The sequence below is a fragment of the Bos grunniens genome, chromosome 11, assembly GCF_055505025.1.
Source record: "Bos grunniens cultivar Pamir isolate PY7600 chromosome 11, Bosgru_T2T1.0, whole genome shotgun sequence".
In the NCBI taxonomy this organism is placed as follows: Eukaryota; Metazoa; Chordata; class Mammalia; order Artiodactyla; family Bovidae; genus Bos; species Bos grunniens.
Window position 1 is genome coordinate 41415193 of NC_141175.1, and position 23791 is coordinate 41438983.

At 43.0% G+C, this 23791-nt stretch overlaps 1 long non-coding RNA gene across 1 annotated transcript in view; it reads left to right on the plus strand.

Moving 5' to 3' along the window:
* LOC147362992 (uncharacterized) overlaps positions 1–22928 on the plus strand; it is a 42765-nt gene extending 19837 nt beyond the window's left edge. Inside the window, exons 2-3 of the long non-coding RNA XR_015136686.1 lie at positions 18311–18648; positions 22543–22928. This is a non-coding gene — a long non-coding RNA (uncharacterized LOC147362992). The remainder of the gene's footprint in view (positions 1–18310; positions 18649–22542) is intronic.
* Positions 22929–23791: the final 863 nt, after the last annotated feature.

The following is a 23791-nucleotide window of genomic DNA, read 5'->3' on the forward strand; positions in this document are numbered from 1 at the left end:
ACTAATTTTGATTCAAGCCAGTTCTGAGTCATTTATAATTCTTGATAAATATGGTGGAGCTGGATGTCCAGTTACTTTTTGAGCAAGAAAAGTCTGTTTGATCATAGGCATAAAATCTACCTAAGCATGCATTGTGACTGGTTCATATTCTTTAACCAAATTTATTCTTGACTTGGTTATATGTACTAAGAAATAAAACTGATGACCGTACCATAATGAGACTATCTGTTAACCAGCACCCCACAACTTTATATTCACATCTCTTATATTTTTGCTGTTTTTCTGAGTCATCAGGATTCCCTGAGCCCACTGTCTGCATGCATACTTCTGAGGCCAGGTTTCTTTTTGGCATTGAAATATTAATGTAATAAAATTTTTTTAACACTATTGGAAAAACTGTAGGGGAAACAAAAATTCCTTCTACCCTTCTGGGTTCTGTGACTGGCCTAGAAATGAAACTGACATATGAGAGGGAGACAGGAGAAAAGTATACAAATTTATTTAATCTTTTCACATGTACGTGGGATTCTTCAGAGGGAAAGTGAGGACCCGAAGAAGCTGTCAGGCTCCAAAGCTTACCAGTGAGTGATAAATTATGGGGATGTGACAAGACAAAGAGGTTTGGACCAGAAGGATTAAGGGTGGAACAATGATCAGGAAATATATGGGGAGGAACTAATGGAAGATATAGGTTGTTACAGGAGATTTTCTTTGGAGATCCATTTCAGCATGGACTCTCAGTCTTTGGTGATAAGGATGTTTTCTTCTGGGTTCAGGGCATACCAGAGCCTTTCCTGCACCTGCTGTTTCTCAAGTGCCTCAAAATAATCAAGATGCCTAAGTGGCATGTTTTGGGGATGGTGGGCAAGTTCCAAATCCCTTTGAAATCCCACTTTATGCCAAATGATAGATGAACTCATTTACCTGGAGTGTCTTCTTGAGCTCTGCAGAAGTCACTGGCTTGTCAGCATGGATGCTCACCACAGTTATTGCATCTTCATGAGACTCTCATAGAATCTGACAAAGGATTTGGGCCAGATGGTCTCTGAGTTCCCTTGTAGCTCTACCATTTTGCAACTCTGCAAAGAAGAAATGCCAAAAACTACTTTACTTCATTTCCAGAAAGCAGGTAAGAAATTGGCCTTAATGTGATAACATAAATGATTAAAACTTGTCTTGAAAATAGCAGTTTCAAGGTCCTCTTGTCTAATTGCTCTGTCTTGAGCATCCATTTGAAATGGTCTCTTGCCCTGGTATTTCTTGTAGCAAAGTTGTCCCTGTTATCAAGGGCTTTGGTATCATGCCACACTTGGGTTCAAATTCCATCTTACTGGCTTTGTGACTTCTGGCTGGCCTCTTAACCTACCAGAGCCTCAGTTTCCTCCTCTGCAGGAGGAAGTGGACAGCTCTGGCATTTGTCTCCCAGGGTTGCTGGGAATATTAAATGAGTCAATCTGTGCAAAGAGTGAGCGACTTCACTTTCACTTTTCACTTTCATGCATTGGAGAAAGAAATGGTAACCGACTCCAGTGTTCTTGCCTGGAGAATCCCAGGGACAGGGGAGCCTGGTGGGCTGCCGCCTATGGGGTCACACAGAGTCGGACACAACTGAAGCGACTTAGCAGTAGCAGCAGCAGTGCAAAGAGTGCAGCCTAGTGCTTGATACAGCGATGCTCAAATTCCTGATTTGGGGACCACAGAGCCTCTGTCTTTACCCTTTGTTGTGTGGAAACTTACTTTGCATTTTGTTTAGGTTGGCTGCTCCGGATTGGTTCCCCTCTGGAGCCTTGAGTCCCCATCCTTGTCATTGTCCTAAGCCTCTGCCATAGCTTCTTCCACTATCCACCGTCCACACACTTGCACACATTCACATGTTCCTTTTGCTCCTCACAAACCCTCCTATTGCTTCTTGAAGGTAGAAAAACTCTCTTGATTATCCTGAAAGCATTTTTCTCGCAAGTACTGGTTACCAGTCCTTCTCCCTGATGAGACTGTGCTCTTCCCAAGAACTGAAGTTTGAACAATTGGGATGGGCGGATGGCTTCATTCCGTCTCTCCTTTTAGGAAGCGTGGAGGTGATGTGAAGGCAACTCTCATTTGTGGATACTGTGGCCCAGAGAGGGATGATCTATGTCAAGAATGCATGGATGGATGGAATATATAATGTCTAGAGTCAGCCTCATACAATATCTAGAGTTAGCTTCTCTGGTGGCTCAGATGGTAAAGAATCTGCCTGCAATGCAGGACACCTGGGTTTGATACCTGGGGGAGGGGAGGAAGATCCCCTTTAGAAGAGAACGGCTACACTTTCCAGTATTCTTGCCTGGAGAATTCCATGCATAGAGGTACCTTGTGGGCTACAGTCCATGAAGTTGCAGAGTCAGACACTACTGAGCCACTCACTAACACTTTCACTTTTAGAATCAGCATAACTCATACTGATATGTATTTTTTTTTCCCTAACTCAATGAATTTGGTCCAGAGACTTTAATTTTTTTTTTTTTTTTTTTGATTTGAGGCTGTTCAGTGCCAAGCAGATATCACTGGGGTGGTGATGCTATCAGAAAAATATCTTTCTTCCATAGCTGGGATTGCATGTGCATGCTCAGTCACTCAGTTGTGTCCTATGCTTTGTGACTCCACAAACTGCAGCCTGCCATGCACCTCTGTCTATGGGATTTTCCAGGCAAGAATACTGGAGTGGGTTGCTCCTCCAGGGGGTCTTTCCAACCCAGGGATTGAACCTGTGTCTTCTGTGTTTCTTGCAGTGGCAGGCAAATTCTTTACCACTGAGCCACCTGGGAAGCCCTTACTTGGGATTAGGTGAACCATTTTTTCCACTAAGGGAGCACAGAGAAGCGGAGGATCAAAGCACCTCCATGCTGAGTCCTTTTATATGCACCATGGCCTTCCTGGCCCTGGTAAGAGCTGGATAATGTCTCTGCTGATACCTAAACCAGAGGATCTCAGGCACTGGGATTTTATTACCGAGCAAAACAGGCATCACACAAATTTGGCAGTTAATAGTTAATTTTTCTGGTAAGGATATTTACAAAAAAAAACAAAAGCAAACTGAAAAAACGAACTTTAATTTAGAATCACAGTCATTTCACAAAAGAAAGAACTTCTTAATATCAAAAGTAGGACAAACATAATAGCACTCTCCTTTAACTTGAATAAATTTAGCCTTATAAAGAATTGATTACAGTGTCCTTATTTTTTAAAATGTGCCCTGAACTGGGAAAAATGTTGGTACGAACTAGCACCTGTCCATGGCCTCATGGTTGAGGCATGCAAGGACACCAATAAGTGCAAGGAAGAAAATGATTGAGATGAAATGAATAAATTAAACAGAAGTTCCACTGTGTCTTTTAGACAAAGTAGTATTCAAACTTTGATCTTGTTATATTTTGAGTCTCCAGTTCTTATTGCTTGATTAAAATATTTAGGAATAATGCATTTAAAATAGTGAGATAAACTCATTTTCCATTGACAAAAAAGCCAGTGACTTTTCTTCAGTTTAGAGTAGGATGATTTGCTCAGAGAGCAGTTGGCCTCTGCAGTCCTTACTGAGAGAGTTCTTGCCCATAGCCTGCCGGTCCCATTTGCATGCTAATCATTTCTGTAATTGTTCTCCCCAGCTCCCGTCAAACCTGGGAGGAGGCAGCTCTGAAATTAACTAAGGTTTGCAGAGTGGGGCCATGCCAGTTGGGGGCCGGGTCACATGGGCATTGTGGAGCTGTCTGACTCTCCACTGCACTCTGCCCTATGACCCCATAATGGAGAATTCTGGTCAGTGTGCAGGTAAAATAGCCTTGATTGTAACACAGAGCTCATGGTGCAGGTCAGCCAGGGGTTATTATTGTCAAAATGGAACAAGAGAAGTTTAATTTTGTCTTATGTTTAGAGGAAAGTAGGAGCGATGCTAGTGACCAGGCAGCTGGTTGTTGGGTTATGTATTGATATTTAGATTGTATGCCATAAAATGCTTCTCTCTATGAGGGTCACTAACATGCTGAGAGGGAGGAGAAGGGGGAGAGAGAGAGAATAAGAATGTTCCTAATTTTAACCAAAGATCTGAACACAATGAGAAGAGCAACTGTTGTATTTACTCATGTATTATAGAGTGAGACAACTCCGAGGAAACACAGACATCTCCAAGGAACCACAGATATCTCTTATTCTTGCTCTCAATTTCTCCAAAATGAACTAAAGATTCAGGGAAGTTTAATGACTTGCCCAAGGTCATACCCTTGGAACAGGGTATGCATGCTAAGTTGCTTCAGTTGTGTCTGACTCTTTTTGACCCTATGGATTGTAGCCCACCAGGCTCCTCTGTCCATGGGATTATCCAGGCAAGAATACTGAGTACCATGCCCTCCTCCAGGGAATCTTCCTAACCCAGGGATTAAACCCATGTCTCTTATGTTTCCTGCATTGGCAGGTGAGTTTTTTACCACTGGCACCACCTGGGAAGCCCCTGAAACAGGGTATAGAGCTGCACTACCCAAGAGGGTTGGAGAAGGTGATGGCACCCCACTCCAGTACTTTTGCCTGGAAAATCCCATGGACGGAGGAGCCTGGTAGGCTGCAGTCCATGGGGTCATGAAGAGTCAGACATGACTGAGCGACTTCCCTTTCACTTTTCACTTTCATGCATTGGAGAAGGAAATGGCAACCCACTCCAGTGTTCTTGTCTGGAGAATCCCAGGGACGGGGGAACCTGGTGGGCTGCTGTCTATGGGGTCACACAGAGTCAGACACGACTGAAGTGACTTAGCAGCAGCAGCAGCAGCACCCAAGATGGTAGTCATTAGCCACACATGGCCATTTAAATGGAAATTGGTCAAATAAAATGAAAACTTCAGTTCACTAGCCACATTTCAAATGCCCAATGGCCACCATATTGGACAGCACAGAAAGAACATTACCATGGCTGCAGAAAGGTTTATAGATAGTGCCATTCTAGAGACTCTTGGTCCAAGTTCTTTCCATTATTACACCAAGATTCCCTCTCTACCTTATGTACTCAATCTGTATGTATAATTCTTGTGTATAGGGGGAAAATGCATATTTTAACAATAATTTAAGAATAAAGTCAAAGTCTCCTATTCTTGCCCATCTTTGAATGTAGGAGCAACTTGAGTGATTTTCGTAACTCCTCCAGGACTGGCACTTACCTGTAAGCATTTTTCCCATCCTGCAGAACTATTGGAGTCTGGTTTAGCAATGTGGTTGCTTTGACTTCAGGGTGCAACTTTTCCTTTAAAGCTAATATTGATCTAACAGTGAATTCTTTAGAAAACTCATACAGCTCCTTGAGGAAACATTGGCCAAGGTGGTATGGTGTCACAGATGTCTGAGGGCTTTAAATTAACACCGTAAATCTCAGGATTATGGGGGGAAGAATGAGCAAGTTTATTGAATGTCTCCCATCTGGCTGTGTTTCAGGCATGCCTGACTGGCAAGGGGAGTGGTAGGTATAAGAGCAGAAATTCAGGTATCAGAAAGTATTTAATCAAGAGTCTGTTTGGAACCTTTACCCAGGGACTCTATTTCAAATGGGCTTTTCTTACTGTGATCAACAACAGGACATTACACTGCTGACAGTGGTGGGCAGCACAAGCCCAAGCTGTGGAGCCCACATTGGCATGAGGCAGGGCTGAAGGGGTGAGGTTACGTGGATATCATAGGTTGAGGAGTCCTGAATTCAGGGACATAATAGCTCCCCAGCAGGATGTGGTTAATGAGATATACTGTCCCCTGTTCCTATGGCAGTTAGGGAAATGGCACCCCACTCCAGTACTCTTGCTTGGAGAATCCCATGGACAGAGGAGCCTGTTAGGCTGCAATCCATGGGGTTGCGAAGAGTCAGACATGACTGAACGACTTCCCTTTCACTTTTCACTTTCATGCATTGGAGAAGGAAATGGCAACCCACTCCAGTGTTCTTGCCTGGAGAATCCCAGGGACGGGAGAGCCTGGTGGGCTGCCGTCTATGGGGTCGCACAGAGTCAGACACGACTGAAGTGACTTAGCATAGCATACTGCCTGTTAGGTGTAGGCAGCCCAGAATCTTAGGGTGTTGAATAACTGGGGTGAGAACTGTGTTCTATCTGACTAACTTAACCTCTGTCTGTTATTTCTTACACTATCCAGGACACATGATAGTATATATACATATTTTCAGAGCAGTGTAGAATCCCAGTGTTAGAAACTTGAAGGTGACATTGAGATGGTCCATGGGCTTTTATAACTGTGGTCCATGGACCAGCAGCATTACGTGAGGGCTTGGTAGTAAAAGAATTATTTTGGGCATAAAGATTATTTTAAAGTGAAAACATTTGAGATCTTACTTGAACTTTTCTTATTTAACTAAACTAGAGCTTCCAGAAAATAGAGCTGCCATTAACTCTCCTCTAAGGATGTTCTCTTTGAAGTCTAGGTAGGAGACAGACAACTGCCCATTCCAATTAGTATTAAAAAAAACCCCCAAGAGAACCATTCATACTTTCCCATTGAAGCCCTAACCTTTCCCCTGCTTTTTTGTTTGTTTGTTTGTTTTTAAGTTGGTAAACCAACTTTTACCTTTAATTATTCATTGGGCTACTCATCCCCTATTTGATTCAGATAAGGAAACCTAGATGGTTCATTCAGCCTTTTGTCTAAACAAAGGGTAAATTCATGATGCCTGGCCTTAAAAGACCTTTCATGAGTGTTTTCTGAGTGAATACATGAGAAGTAACTTTCTGGTAATAAGCAGAGGTAGGAGATGAGTTGCCTGGCTACTAATCCAGGGCCTTTTCCTTTAAATAAGGCCAGAAAATCATGATAAAAAGTAAGTGTGAAAAAAAGAAAAAATAAGTGTATGTCTAAGCAGAGATTTATACTGGTTCATGATAAATCCACTTTTTTGGCAGAAGAGCCATTCTGAGCCCCCAGATCCTGTCTGTGGTAGACATCAGTCAGGGCTGTTCCTCAGTACTTCTGGTTCTTTCCTTCCAGGCCCCTGGTGAAAGGCACTTCCCCAGGCTCTTGAGGTTAGGCATGGCCATGTCACTCACTTTGGCCATTGAGTGGAAGTGAAGTAACTGAGCAGGGTCCTCTGGGGTCTTCCTGGGACAGACACCCCCCACCTTCCAGTATCCTCTGCCTGCTTCTTGTTTGTAGAAAAGCTGAAACCATCACAATATTGTAATTATCCTCCAATTAAAATTAATTAATTAATTAAAAAAAGAATTAATGATTGAAAGAATGTGAATGCATTTTGGTTATTTTTCATCAGTTGTTGGAAATTTGGACAATTTCTACTTTTTGGCTATTATGAATAATGCTGCTGTGAATATTAGTGTGCAACTCTCCATTTGAATGTATGTTTTCATTGCTTTTGAGTACATGTATGTCTAGGGGTGGAATTGCTGAGTCATGATGCTTAATATTCTGAGGAACTATAGCCCAAAGTGGTTGTATCATTTTACATTCCCATTAGCAATGACGGGGCTCCAATTTCTCCACATCTTCACCAATGCTTGTTATTATCTGTCTTTTTGATTATAGCTATCCCAGTGCATGTGAAGTGGTATTTCATTGTGGTTTTAATTTGCATTTCCCTAATGACTCATGCTATCAAGCATCCTTTCATCATTTCATGTTCTTAAGGGCCATTTAAGTATATTCCTTGGAGAAATGTCTGTTCAACTCTTTTGCCTGTTTTCAACTGGATTATTTGGTTATTTCTTTTATTGTTGAGTTATGCAAGATGACTTTATAGGTGGGAGATTCATTTCAGTAAGACTAGATTTTAGTTTTTTAATCCATCAAGGAGAGGGTACCACTTCTATTTTCTGTAGGGTTCTGAGGGCTGGTTAAATTTGCTGTATATTTACTCCCTTCCTTGACGTAAATGCTTGAAAATAGGATAAAAGCCAGGGAGTTCTAAGTTGAAATGGAGAAAGGAAAAAAAAAAAGATTTGGGAATTTTACTCTGCAGTGAAGAACTTTGTCATTACAAAGGTTTTGGAGCTTTCTTCTCTTTGCAGAGAAAGAAGCCTCTTTTAGGATTCATAACATTAGCCAAAGGGGAAAAACTTTTTTTAGAAAAAACTTTTCCTCCTTTTCCCTTTAAACAATTCTTTGTGAGATTTGTGATTTGTTTGTTATTGCCTTTAATGGTTGAACTCTGGATACAAGGGTTGAAGGTTTTAAGTTGAATCAGTCATTCGCCTCCTGCGGAAGAGATTCCGTCTTTGTTACCTGGACCAAAGCCTAGTCTTTCCTCCCGACTATGCAAATCTAAAGCAGATAAATGTGAGCTATCAGGAGCCAATTTGCTGGAAATCTTCCCCTTAGTAATTGGCTTCATATTTCAGCTCTTAGAAAAAGTCGTGTCTCATTATCACCCCTGCCTTCTCCCCCAAGGCCAACAGAGAGAGGTAGGGTCCACTGGCGACGAAGAAGGGGAGAGAATGAAACTGCGGATGAATTATTGTTTTTTTTCTCTCTACTGGCTTTATTTCCAGGTGCCCCCTCTCAGTCATGCTTCTTCAGAAAAGCATCTCATCAGCTGGCTGGGGCCTCCTTGGCAATGGTAATCATGTCCTTCCCACCCCAGGCTCACTTTAGCAAGATAGGAAGTGACAGGCAGGGAGACCTTCTGCTCCTGAGTTCTTGGGAGGGGTATACAGAGCATTATATCAGACACTGCCATCAGGCTGGCTCTTTGGGGTTGCATTAGGCAGTCAAGCATTTTGCTGCCTGCTGAATGTCATCTCATTTAACATTTTGTTAAACAGCTTCTAAAGGTCTTAACAATATGACAGATGGGCCATTGACTAGGTACTTAGGAGCTAAGTACCAGTTTGGCTGGGCTGGATTGTGTTTATTGTTCATTAAGTGTTATTTAAAGAACCCAATCTTGATGCCTCCCACCCCCTGCTCACCCCTCAATGCACACTTTCTGCGGGACACCAGGGTGTCACATTAGAGGCCTATTTCTATAGAAAAGCTCAATGGAAAGGAAAGGATGGAGAGAGGCTCAGGAAGGAGAAGAAATGAGAAAACAAGTGGAAAGAAGTAGAAGGAGGCAGAAAAAAGGGGGTGTGTGTGTGTGTGTATGTGTGCGTGTGCGTGTGGTAAAGAGTAGCTGGAAGGGGTTATGGTTCAAAGGCAAATGTAACAGCCAAATGAGACAGAGCTAAGTGGATTTCTTCTGCAGATAGCAGGCCCTGTCCCTCTTGGCTTTTATTCCAGAGAGGGTCACCCTCCACCTTGTTCTCAAATTCAGAAGGAGGGAAGAGGGCTCTGTGCACTGAGAGTTGCTTCTTCCACTGACCACAGCTAGCATTATCCTTGCTTGTATGGCTATTGTCTTCCCAGGTCACTCAAAGTGATACAAAGACAAAAATACTCTTCACCTTTGTTTTCCCCAAGAAGATAACAATGCCTGGTATAGAAGAAATACTGTGTTACTTGTTTTTGATTGATTGTGAACTTACTCTGTGCAGCACAGTCAGGTCTTTGCAGTTCAGAGATAAACTGAGTCATATGAAAAATTTTAGTTTATTTGAGCAAAAGTCAATTTGGCTTGGGCAGCACCAAACTGGAAATGGGTAGGAGCACTCCAACAGCAGGAGCCAGGGAAAGCCTTTGTTGATTAAAAAAAACAACAACAACAAAAATTGCACAACGTTAGAGTTGTAGAGTTGTGAGTTGTTTTATTTGGGGCAAAATGAAGACTGCAGCCCTGGAGACAGCACCTCAGATAGCACTAAGAAACTGCTCAGGGTAGGCAAGGCGAGGAGCTAGGATATAAAGGAGTTTTGCAACAAAGGGCAGGTAGTCAGGAATGTCAAAATATTAACTTAAGAAATCAGATATGTCAGGTTAAGGAATTTAGCACTTTTCTATATATGGGAAGATGCAGGAGTCTGGGATTACTGAAATCATTCCGTTGATATGCACATCAGCTATCTGGGGCCAGAATCCTGTGTTTTCACCTCCTGAGTTTCCTCAGGACTTACCTTAGGGGTTTGCAGGGAGTGGCCGCAGTCTGGTGGCTACTAGATGGCAGGTATTCTTTTCAGCCCCGAGTTTTCTCAGGGCTCACTGGCTCACATTGGAAGGCTGCAATGGTGGATGACTGTGACATCCTATGTTTACTGATACAGCAGGAAATATTCCATTTCACCTTATATAGAGAAGGTGCAGAAGCAAAGAAAGGAGCCTTTTGATTGGCTATAGCTTGTGATGGGTGGTCCTTAGATTTTGATTTCATTACCTTGAGACATTTGCAGGCTTGGGTTTTGGTTGGCTTACATGGGCCATGGAGAGGGGGCTGAATATGCAGAAGTGAGAGAACGCAGAAATAAAGTAAAAGCAGTCAAGAAAATAATATTTCAGCATCTTAGTTCATCCTCAAGGGATATATGGAACAGTCTGACACATATCTTTGAGATGTTCTGCAGGAACTAAGATACCCCATCCAGGAGGAGGGTGGTGACCCCAAGCTGACCACAAGCACATAGACCCCAGGTTGGTTGGAATAAGATTCCCCAAATATCAACCTATTACCTCACTATCAACCAATCAGGATTAAGTCATTCCCCTTGTAATCCTTATCCCAACTGTTGCCTTTAAAACTAAGCCCTTCCCTGAAAGTCACTGGGGTTTGGGTCTTTTGAGCATGAGCTGCTCATACTCCTTGCTGAGCCCTAAAGTAAATGCTATATTTTCCTTCACCACAACACAAATTGGCTTTGCTGTGCAGTGGGCCATCAGACCCATGTTTGATCTGCTTAACTGCCTAAAAGAATTTATATCTGGACCTGTACCAAGAAGAGAACATTATCAGAGACAAATTTTTATGTTGGAAAGATTTATCTGTGCGGCAAACATTTGTTAACCAAACATTTTGTTTTTCTTGTCTTTTGTGAATTGTCTTTATTTTTGAAGCCTCAGATATTTACCTGCTTCTTAGTTCAGGATGGGTGTATAAAACTCCATGATATATGGAGAGAGCCCTCTGGGAAGGTTAGTACAGTGACCTGGAGCAAAGGACAGAGAGCCTGAGCCAACAGAGAGGAGGGCAGGCCTGAACTAACCAGCACTGACCTTTGGAGATCATGCTGGTTCCTACTGACATGTGTTGTGCTAAAAACATATTCTCATATTTGCCAAATCAGATTCCATCCTTTTGATTTGGGGAAGCTAAAAAAGTCACATCATTACTGACTTCCTTCTAGATTCACTAGAAACCAATGAATAATTATTGGATAAAATAAATATATTTTCATCAAGCAGAAGTTATTCACACATATTTCAGGGGATAGTCTTCTCTGAATAGGTTTCTGTTGCCAGCTTGATTGTGCTTTCTTGTGCTCAGTCACTCTGTGGCGTCTGACTCTTTGTGGTCCCGTGGACTGTAGCCTTCCATGAAGAAGGAAGAAGACTTCCTTCTCTGTCCATGGAATCTTCAAGGCAAGAACACTGGAGTGGGTTGCCATTTCCTACTCCAGGGGATTTTTATGACACAGAGATCGAACCCTCATCTCTTGCATCTCCTGCATTGGCGGGCAGATTCTTTACAACTAGTGCCAGCTGGGAAGCCTGCTGGAATGACTGGACTCAAATAAATATTCTAAGAATTTACTAAGACAATGTCATAAATTGAGTAGAAATCACATTCCCATTTCCTTTCAGTTTCTTGTGACCAGGAGCTTGAGATGCCAGCTTGAAAATCACATTTTATAATCTCTTTGTTAACTGATGGGTATTGTGCTGATATTCCTGTCCTCTGTGAAGTGGAATTCTTCTTGGTGGCTGAGTTTACCTTTTATCTGTTGGTGGACAATTCCTTTCCTCCCTTCCAGAAATTTTGTTTTTCTTGTGGACGTTCTTTTTTTTTTTTTTAATTGAGTGTAGTCAATTTACAATGTTGTGTTAATTTCTAATGTACAGCAAAGTGATTCAGTTATACATATATATATATATGTGTGTGTGTATATATATACATTCTGTTCTAATATTCTTTTCCAACATGGTTTATCACAGGATATTGAGTAGAGTTCCCTGCACTGTATAGCAGGATCTTCTTGTCTATCCATTCTATATAAAATAGCTTATATCTGCTAACCCCTACCTCCGACTCCATTTCCCTTCCATAATTATTAAGTGCACCCACCAACACTTAAGGCTCAGTGTTAGCTCTATGTCGAATATAAAGAGATATCACAAATATACCCTAACTTTAAAATGCTCACAATTTAGTTAAGGCATAGGCACAGAAAGAGTTAAATAATAGAGCAAGACAAGTTGTCACTCAGCACAGGCTGTACTTGCTATGAGCTCACAGGAGGAGATGGAGGGATGCTGTGGGGAAATGATGTCTCAGGGTAAAGGCATTCTTGAGGCTGGCCTTGTGCGGTGAGGGTGGCTCTTGGTTTGCACTTTTCACACTGTGCTCTCTCCTGGAAAATCCAGACAGCTGGAGCTATCGCTGCTCCAACTGGAGCTATCGCTGCTCCAACCCAGAGGGCTTGAGTGGCCTCTGCAATTTCCGTCTTCCACCCTGCCCACTGCAAGGGTTAGTGTGTGCTCTCGATCAAGTCCTCTACTTGGTTTCCAGCTAAGGGACACCTCAGAGGACAGCTGGGCACTTGCTGTGGGCAGATTACATCTTCAGCATTTTTAGAAGCTGAAAAACTGGGTCGTCCTGCCATAACTGAGCTGGGGATCTGAGAGACTGGCCTGGCAGCTTGTGCTGAATATATTACATATGTGTCTTCTGGGTCAGAGTAAATTGGGCCCTTAAAAGACAGCCAACTTTCTGGGTAATTAACCCAGTTTTGTCTTGAGAGGTATAACTGAAATTTATGGGGAGAGACATCCTGACACATATTTTGTGAAAAGGGGCAGCTCAGAATAGACTTTGGTGATTCACCATACAGAGGTGAGAAGAGAGACTTATCCATGGAAACTCACAGTAAGAGTCCCCAAGGTGGTGGGTGGCTCTAGGACCTACTCCTTCACCCCCCCCACCACCCTGCCTGAAATCAGAGAAAATAACTTTGATCTCAGACACCTTGCTAAGATTTGCCTATAAAGCAGAATTAACTGAAAATTGACTGAATTGGCCTAGTGCAGAGAGAAAATGGGTGAGATAGAAAAGAAATGACTTCTTTTTATTTAATGTGATAAAAATCAAATGATTGCTTTTTGCATATTTTTGTATGTACTTTCTGGGTTTATATTTAATACCTCACTCTCTTTTCCAATCTAGTGCCTCAGAGTCTAAATGACATGCCTTAGCTGTTGTCCTGACACACAATCACAAATTCTCAATTTGTAAGCTGAGTTAGAGCCACAGCCCACATGCATGATGGCCCATAACATTTAAAAACAAAATTTAAAATGATGCCACTTTAAAGCTAGACTATTTCTATTGCTAGACTATAAAGATGAAGCTTCTGGAATGCTTTGAAAAATCAAAAATTAGCAACACTAAGTCTGGTGTTCTGGCATGGAGATAATTATCCTGAGCTCAAATGTCAGCTTCTCTGCTTCAAGGGGACAAACATTCCCCTGTGGAACACAGTATCAACCAGGCCCTATTGTCTATTTTATCTAGCCCACTTCACCTACGTAAATGACCTGTCTGACGTCTGTTGCTATTTGAGTTTGTGACCTTACCTCAACCAAAAATACAAAGTCCTTGGTAAAAAGGAAAAAGAAAAAGGCACAGTCTAGGAAGAACTTGCAGCATCCCTTTGAGACTTACCTCTGCCCTAAAACATAGATGTCCTACTATCCATACTGGATGCAAAATAAATGTTTGAGATTGTCTGATGTTTTTGGCTCCGTCTTCAAAAAGGACAAATGAACTGTTCCTGTACTTCCAAGGGCATGAGTCTGGGACTATGGCTTTCTTAGAGAAGGTTTAAACCCTTGAGCCCTGTTTGGCCTCGGCCAGTGAAATGAAAATAGGCAGCCATGGATATGTGTCCTTGTCTTTTCCCTACCATTCTTAAAGTTTGAAGAGTTCTTTTAATTATCTTTTCTTCTCTAGCCCAAGATCTTTTTACCTCCCGGGTATGTGGCTAAAGGGAACGAATAGGGCAAGATCCTTATTTCAGCTCTCAACTGCCATATGACATATGAATCTGATGAATTTTCCTATTTGGCTTTATTCAAAGTATTTCATTGCCTCCCTCTCAACTTTCTTTTGCTTAAACTTTGGATCTGAAATAACAAAATATTACAGTTGAGGTCTGATTATTGCCCTTTAAAGTTTTTTCTTTTTTATACTTCTCTATGACCAGGCTTTACAAAAAGCTATTTTACTCTAAGAAATTAGGTTTCTGGTTATCAAGAGTCCTAAATAGACATGAATTACAAGAACGTCCTTTGAAAACCCCATGCAGCACTTGTTTCATTAAATTCCATGAAGTGACCTTAATTTAGTGGAACACTGGATGGGCTGTTCTTTTAACCTATTATCACTTTGGCCAGGCCCATAAACCATATTCATGGATGATTCCATCAAGAAAGACAACAGTGGGATTAATATTATTTCAGGATACAGTAAATGCCACAATGATGAAGCTGTTTAAGATCTGGTGCTCACGGTGTCACACTGAATGCATTGACATTTACTCTGCTATCACTTCATTTCCAATATTCCTTCCAAATCAGCCGATGCTAATACTTCAGCATGTGTGCAGAATATAATATGGGCGGGGGTGGGGAGGCTGAGAAGGGATCGCACGAGTCCTCTGCCTTTCTTTTCCTTTTGGTGTTGAGTGGGGAACTACACACGGAGAGTATCTGACACGCGATGATTCCCGCAGTGTCTGTTGTTAGGATTGCAGAGGGTCCCAGGAAGTCAGCTTTCTCCTGTAGGTGGGTCAGCATAGGCCATGACACCCTTCTCGGCTGTGACTGTGCCTGTGACATGAATTTGATGTGAACCAAGGAAGCACTGGTTGGTATTTTTGGCCTGCATAGCGTTTTGGAATTGAGCACACATGAGAATTCAAATGTTTATAACATCATATCATTTGCAAACTCTTATTTGTGGTGTAATCTCCTTGACCCTTAAACTTGATGCTCCTGACAACATTATAAGCCTAATGATACTGCATATCTGAAAACTCATGGGTGATTTTAAAGAATCTCTTTTAAAGCAGCAGCAAGGATATTATCCAGAATAACTTTACTAATGTCTAGTTTCTCAAGGGATCCCTGTGCCTAATTTTGAAAGTGAGGTTCTCAGGGTTGGAAGGAAATTGGAAGACTGTCTAGTTTCTGGTTCTCAAAGTTTAATGTGTGTACAAATCACTTAGAAGACTAGTTGATTCTAATAAACTAGAGTCTGCTGCTGCTGCTGCTGCTAATTTGCTTCAGTCATGTCCGACTCTGTGCGACCCCATGCACTGCAGCCCACCAGGCTCTTCCGTCCATGGGATTCTCCAGGCAGGAGTACTGGAGTGGGGTGCCATTGCCTTCTCCAAACTAGAGTCTAGGAGATTCTAATCCAGTAATTCTGGATTAGGGCTGAGAAGCTGTATAGTGTCTAACATCCAAGCCTTGTAGATGGGTACAGGATCTAGTCCAATCATCGCCTGTATCCTCTTATGATGAGCATTTAATACATGTTTAAACCTGTCTTAGTAGGAGGTACTCATATTCTCTTAAGGCAGTCTGTTCCATCTTTGAGTGATTCTGAATATTGTATTGCACGTTACATGTTGCAGCCACTGTCCCACTCCTAAGACCTGTCAGTCACAGGCCCTGGCTTTAGTCCTTGTTCCGGTTCATACATATGGCAAGGCAAGAAAACATCTCTCCTATTGAAAAGAGGGGAACTTGTTAGGTAGAGAGAGATAGCTGACTCAGGAGTAATTTTTGTCTCTTGGGGTTCACAATTCCTATTGACTTCACTGCCCTCTGTTGGCCCCTAAAGTCTCATGCTGGTTCTTGGTTTGGTTCCCATACTTTGTGTCCTAAATAGATGACATTTTCCCATCTTTTGAACTCTAACACTGCATATATATATATAATGTGTGTGTGCATCATAAAATACAATTTTTCCTCCCTCATTATAAATCCATGAAGGCAGAGATTGTGTCTTATGCTTCTTCAAATTCTCTCTAGTGCTTTGCACGTACTAAGAGCCCAAACCATGTGTATAATTTGGAGTAACACATAGAAACTGCTTCAAGGAATTTGTAGCAGTAACACAACAAAATGTGAAGACTGTAGCACAGTAAATCGTCACCCTAGCTGGCAGTACCACAGGTGGACTCAGAAAGGAGAAGTTCAGTGCAGACAGGAGTTTGCCAAAGGGCTTTGTGAGCAAGGGGAGAGGAGACGTACAATTAAATTGTTTGGACATAACTCATATTTCCGTGAAGGATTCTGAGGCTAGATAGGAAAAGACACTAGTAGACAGCATAGGAGTTATACGGTTCTTTCCAAGGAAGCTGGGGGAGGGAAGAGCTGTAACTTGGACGGATTCAAGGCAGAAGTCAACACACCTTTTCTAAAGTTCTGAATAGTAAATATTTTGGAATTTGTGGACAATGTGTAACTACTCAACTTTTCTACTGCAGTGCATGGACCATATGTAAGTGAATTGGCATGGAGGTGTTCCAAAAAAACTCTGTGGACATGAAAATCTCAGTTTCATGTAATTTTCATGTGTCATGATGTATTGTCCTTGTTTAGACACTTTCAAACAAACTGTTTAAAAATGTAAAAGTCATTCTTGGCCTGGGGCTGTACTGACACAGGCAGCGGGCTAGATCTGGCCTGAGCTGCGGTTTGCCAATGCCTGGTTGATGGCCTGGGTGTCCTAGTTGAATGCTTCACCAGCAAGGATTCTGGGGAGGGGTGATTGGAGACAGATACCACCCCTCAAGAAGGGAGTGGTCAGTAGCATTCAGGAGAGAGTGGTTGTTTGAGAAAAATATGTGATGCTGAGTGAGATGTTATTTTATAGGTGTGGCTGGCTCCCCAGAAGCTGTTTCCTTGTGAGAGTGAGCTTATCAAGTGAGGTTATTCTCTTCCTCTCTTCTGCTCCTCCTCCTATTCCTTATCTTCTCTTCCATAACATTTCTGATTCCACTTTTCCACGGTGTCATTTTTCTATCTTGTCAAGTTTCCTATGGCATCTCAGGCTTTTAGAATTTTGTAAATAGATTTTGTTTTTCCTTACAAAAACATTCCTGGTATTGGAATATGATCACCATCCTTATCTGATGAAATTAAGCTTTCTATGTGTAATATGGACATAAGAAATGAACCGTCTGCACGAAATATTTGGGAAAGCATGTATCTTGGGGAGAAAAAGAGACAGATGTGTGTCCAGAAAAAGTACAGCTAACCAGCTCGGAGACTTGGAAGAACCACTTTCTTCCAGGAAGAGAAGCAGGGCAGAGACACTGAGTTCAGTGTGGGACGTGTGAAGCCTGCATGGCCTGGATGAAGTTTGATAACCAACCAGGAGGACATATTTATTACATTGTCAGATGATCAGATCCAGAATCTGGGAGAGAGATACAGATTTGGGAATCATCAGCCACTTTTGCAATGGGGTGAGCCTCTATGTCAGGCAGGAGAGGGGCTGTGTGATTTCTGAGCTAGGTCATAAGGTGATATGGCTTCTGACTGACTTTCTATCAGGGAGTGGTCACCCTGGAAGTGTAGCTACCATGTGGAAACCCAGACCACATGGAGAAACCATGCACAGGTGTTGTGGCTGACATTACCCAGCTACAAGCTCAGCTGCAGCCAGCATCGGCTGCCAGGAATGTGACAGAAGTAGGCTCCAGATGATCCCCACCCCAGTGTCTAAATCTTCCAGCTGAGAACCCAGCCATCAAGGAGCAGAAGGTTTGTCCCCAGTCTACTGTGAATTCCTGACCCATGGAATTCATGAGTGTAATAAATGCTTATTTCATTCAGTGCTAAGTTGGGGGTAATTTCCATAGTAGTTGGGAAGGTTGTGTGGATAAATGATATTTATGAATGTGTATGTATAGGATCATTTATACACACAAATAGAGCCCAAGACCCTAGCACTTCCTGGGTGGGGAGAATCTCGTATACCTTTTCCCCTTCTTTTGTGCAGTCAGATAAGCCAATTCACATTAAGGCATCAATAACTGATGATTGGTTAAAGGGTGGAGTTTCAGGCAGGGTGGCAATTGACTAAGCACAGCAATTTGCAGTGGGCTTGGGTTGAGGCTTCTGGAAACCTTATGTCAAATCCATGCTGGCCTTCTCTGATGCTTGTCTTTATTCCTTCTTGCAGTTGTCTACAACTCTCAAGAAGGGACTGAGTCTCCTGCAGTGTCCCAGTGAAGCAGAAGCCACCAGGCGATACTAATGGCAGGAAGCCAGGGAAGAGAAAAAGCAAAGGACCCTCCCCAACAAATGGGGTGAGACCCCAGAAGGAGGGAACTTGAGAAATGACATGCTCCTCCTACTCGGAATCCTGGGCCACATGGGTGCATGGGTGAATGTCACCTCTGAGGTGGACTCAGGCTTCCCTGGTGCCCTTGCACCCACCCCCATGACCCCTTTCCCCTGGGGCTACAACAGAAGCTATCTCTTCAATTCCTGTCCCCTTTGTTCCTGTCCTGGAGTCAGGTAAGCCCTGGACAGTTCCTGAGTTGGAGGTGTCTCTGCCTTTTACAAGTGAAACTTGATTCTCATGAAAGATAAGAAGAACAAGAACAGTATTATAATTACCTCTTTTTCTTCTGCCTCCCTTTCCATCCTCTCTCCCCATCCTTTCTCCTGCACTTTTCTCCTCCTTTACACTTTCCTTTCTTTTCATTCTCCTTCCATTCTCTTCTTGCCCTTATCTCACTTGGTCACTTCTTCCTTCCTTCCTTTCTGTCTTTTTGTTGTTGTTATTATTGAGCTATTCAGCATGTGGAATCTTAGTTCCCTGACCAGGAATTGAACCATGCTCCCTTGCACTGGGACCATGAAGCCTTAACCACTGGACCACCAGGGAAGTCCCTACTCTTTTCTGTCTTGATTCTCTTTTCAAAGCCATTTATTTTAATTTTGGCACAAATGGTGGTAAACTGAGGCTGGGGGACACTGGTTGCCAGTTTGGTAATGGAATCATATTTTCACAGTGGCTGAGATGACTCTGGAGGGGAAAGTAGACAGTCGGTTTTGTTGCTGTTGTTGTTGTTGTTGGAGAGGGTGGGGGTAGAGAGGAGGGGAGGAGGATGTGGAATCAGAACAGAGGAGAGGAACTTCCTAGCATCACTAGAGAAATAGCCTGCGAGTAGGAGTCCCAGGTTTCTGGGTCTTTATTGGATATAAGAATTCTCTGGTGAGTGAGCTGGAAAGGTCTTGCTGAAGCTAGACACAACATAGTTCACGGGCAGTGCTATGGCCTTGCCGTAAATGTTTCTCTGGGGCATCCTCTGGGAAACTCAGCTACATGGATTGCTGTTGAGCTTTCAAGTCACCTGCTCAGGGCAGGTCTGTGAAAAGCACAGAAGCCCAGGCTTCAAAAATCTTTCTGATTATTTTTCACTTCTGGGTGCTTGGTGGAGCAAAGAAGGAATTCTGGCTCCCTAACCTCTCTGGAGAAGGAAATGGCAACCCACTCCAGTGTTCTTGCCTGGAGAATCCCAGGGACAGGGGAGCCTGGTGGGCTGCCGTCTATGGGGTCACACAGAATTGGACACGACTGAAGCGACTTAGCTAACCTCTCTGGAGTCACAGACTAAAAGCTATTTGCTGTGGGATGGCTACTCAGAGCCAGCTCAGTCTCAACACAACTGAACTGGCTGCTTGAATAGAGCGATAATCGAGGTCTATTTTCAACTCTGCTCTTCAGCTTGGTCTAAGCCATGCGGTCGATGGGTTTAGACTCTGGCTTCTCAGCATCAACTTGCTTTGGAGCAGGCGAGGGTGGTTCTGGATACAAGTATAGAACAAGCCACCCTTACCCACTTCCCATTCTGCTGGTTAATGAATGGATTTGGTTATTTGCAGTTGGAACTGCGTTCTCTTCCCCTCCACTCTGTCTTGAGCCCCCTCCCCAAGCTGGGCTCATCTTCTTCTGTTGCCCTCTGTCATGGAGCAGGTCGGAGCTGGACCAACACACAGTCAGGAGCTGGGTGGTGTCATCACCTCCTAACACTGAATATCACCCCCCACGCCCACCACGGGTCCTCTGAGGAATGATGCTCTGTGCAGCGGGCCAGTTGTAAACAGGGCTCTAGGTGTAGGGAGAGTGACGGTGATGGGTTAGGCATTTTCAGGCTTGCTTTGTTTTCTGTTTTGCCTTTTTAAGACCATCAGCCTTTGGAATTTGTACAGCATTAATGATTTGGCTGAGCGCAGTGGTCTGCCTCCATTTGGTGGGCTGAACTGGTGAGGAACCAGCATCTGACTGAAACTGATGAAAGACCAGAAATTCAGAATCACATCCTGATCCTTTTGGTTTCAGTGTAGGGTTCTTTAAGGTCAGCTGACAGAGTGCTGCTAGGCCAAGAAACAGGCTTGAGTTTTGAGCTTAGGGCACAGTGCTCAGGGGTGGGGACTGGGGGAGGACCCAGATGCTGAAACCTCTTTCTCATGAGGTGGCAGGGGCAGGGATGTGGGTCTCGGGTGGAAGCAGTGAGGTTTTGCATGAATCCTTTCCTGATTGGCTCTTAGGTCTTTTCTCCTGGGGACACCTATGGTCTTTGCTTTCTTTCTGACAAGATCCCTGACCAGGGAGCCACAGGCCTTGCCCCTGGCTGGCAGTGGAGCCGGATGTAAACAAGCAGAGGGCAGTGCTTGGTATCAAACATTATGTTTACTAAACAAAACCGACAAGTTCTTATTGTTCCGTGAGGAAGCCCTGCAACTCTCAATCCCCTGGAGCTGAAAAGGATCCATTTTATTGAGCTCTGTAATGACAGCCTCGGCTGGAACAGCTGGGTAGTTTGTATTAACTCTAAGAGACTCAGGAGGACAGTTTTTCTTTAGAAAAATTATGTTTTTCATTTAGCCCAACACCAGCTTGTCTCAGCACACCTTCCTATAGTTGTACAAAGAGTGATACAGTCATAGTCCAGGCTGTTCTGCCAATACTGAGGGTGGCCAGAGTTAGCAAATAAGAATAGGGAACATCTAGATAAATTCAAATTTCAGATACTTTTCTAGTGCAAGTATGTCCTATGTAATCTTTGGGACAGACTGTTACTGAAAACATATTTGTAATTTTGTTTACATTTAGATTCAAATGGGACAGTCTGGATTTTACCTGGCAATACTTGATACTATACTAAACATCCATGCTTGCATACCTGTAGTGCTGAGGAACTCACTACCTTTCAAAGCAATCATGAGACAATTACTAGAAAGCTCTTCTGCACATTAAGATGACAGTCTCATACACCTGCTCCTCATGTGAATTTCTGGAGCCCCTTGGAATATGCCTAATTCATCTGTCATGTGACAACCCTCCAAATGTCTATGGATAGCTCTGTGTTACCTTGAAATTGCTGTTCTCCAGCCTGAACATCTCCTACTCTTTCAACTTTTCCTCAGGTGGTGTGGTTTCAGATCTGCTGGTGAATGTGCTCTGGCTTGTTGAGAGCCTTTGTAATCAGATGGGATCTGAAGGCCTGAATAATGATTCCAACTGACATGGCTTTGTGCCTGTTGCCACAAGTCTATGTCTCTGGTGCCAGGGAAGTTCTGGCCTGAGCCAGACTTTGGCCCAGATCCTGTCCTGAAAGAGTGCTGCTAGATTTCAGAGTGGAACTTAGGAGCCACTGGAAAACTGAACACTCCTTACTACACGATGATTTGTGTCCTCTCAGAGGCTAAATGTTGAAATGTAATTGCCATGTGATGGTATTTGAAAGTGATCCTTTGGGAGGTGATCAGGTCATGAAAGTGGGATTATTCCCATGAATGGGATTAGCGCCCTTATAAGAGACCCCAGAAAACTCCCTTGGGCTTCCCAGGTGGCTCAGTGGTGAAGAATCGACCTGCCAATGCAGGAGACCTGAGTTTGATCCCTGGGTGGAGCAGATCCCCTGGAGGAGGAAATGGCAACCCAGACTAGTATTCTTGTAAAATACCACGTAAATTCCTGTAAAATCCCATGGACAGAGGAGCCTCGTGGGCTGCAGTGCATAGTGTGGCAAAGAGCTGGTAATGACTGAGCAACTGAGCATGCATGCAGAGAACGCCCTTGCCTTTTCCACCTTGTAAAGGCACGGGGAGAAGATGTCCATCTGTGAGCCTGAAGCAAGCTCTTATCAGACATCAGATCTGCTAGTGCTTTGATCTTGGACTTCCTAGCCTCCAGAACTGTGAGAGAGAAAATTCTGTTGTTTATAAGTCACCCAGCCTGTGGTATTTTTGTTACAGGAGCCCAAATAGACCAAAACATACCAAACTGACAGCCCTATTCTCACTTTAGGTGAGAGTTGGTAGTTAGGACATTAGCATTACCAAAAGTCATGCCAGGTATTGATGAAAACGACCTGCTAACAAGAATACTTTCTATTTCAGGTCATATGGAGAAGGAAATGGCAATCCACTCCGGCACTCTTGCCTGGAAAATCCCATGGACGGAGAAGCCTAATAGACTACAGTCCGTGGGGTCACAAAGAGTCGGACACGACGGAGCAACTGCACTTCACTTTCACTTTCAGGTCATATTGGAGTTGTGAATAAAAACATCAAGCTTGTCTCGGAGATTTGCTACACCGATGGGTTGGAACTTTGGGAAAGTCACTTATATCTCTGGCTTTCAGCAACATCATCTGAAAAACAAGTTAATTCTTGAGTTTATTAACTGAGTTAATTCTTGAGGGCAGAAGTGCATCTTCCAAAGCCTGTAGTCATGGCTATGGGCATGTGAATCTGACTGTAATAAAATAGATTTGAAAAAAAAAGACAAATAGTATTACTAGTTCTAGACCTAAATAACTCTTTGGTTCTCAGCTTTCCTTGCACAGGAAATGGTTAGAAAATTAAGTGCTGTTTACCTGTACCCGTTGGTGCATGCCTTCGAAATCTTTATGCCTGGTCCATGTCAGAGCAATACAGAAATGGGATAGTTTTTAGAAACTTTTAAACCCACTTGACGTTGTTGTGACACACAACTGTATGATCAGTGGGTTGTTTCCTTGACTAGGGTATGGACCAGTCTGGGTGCTATTGAACTTGTGGGTGGTGAGTGGCATACGACATGAGCTATGTGTCAGTCACTTGAAGTAGAAACCTGTCTTGGTCTATAATTGTTTAGAAAAAAAAGGAAAAAAAAAAAGTGGGTTTAATACCCAGTTGGATTGAGGCAGAGCTTCCTTACTGGCATGTCATTCTTGAATTACAGCTGTGCCTAGGTGTTGTGCCCTTGACTGTTGGGGCAGCTGGGAGAAGCCTGGGCCAGTTTGGGACCAGTCAGTCAAGTTGCTTCTGGCCATGAGTAATTAATGTGCTCTACAAATATTACCATTTCTATGTGTGCCATGAAGTGAATAAGGGAAAAGTGAATAAGGCTGGAAATGTTACCTTTTCTCCAAAAGAGCAAATAGACAAAGACAGGAGACTGGGGTCATTGTTTCTTCAACAACAGCCTCCAAGTGAACTGGCCTAAGCTAGAGATTCAAACTAGAACTGTGCTCCCAGGCAAAAATGCACAACTTTTCTTCTATTAATTAATATCTATTAATACCTATCTATCAATACCTTTTAATATCTATTAACTAATTAATACCTATTAATATCTATTAGGACTTCCCTGGTGGCTCAGACG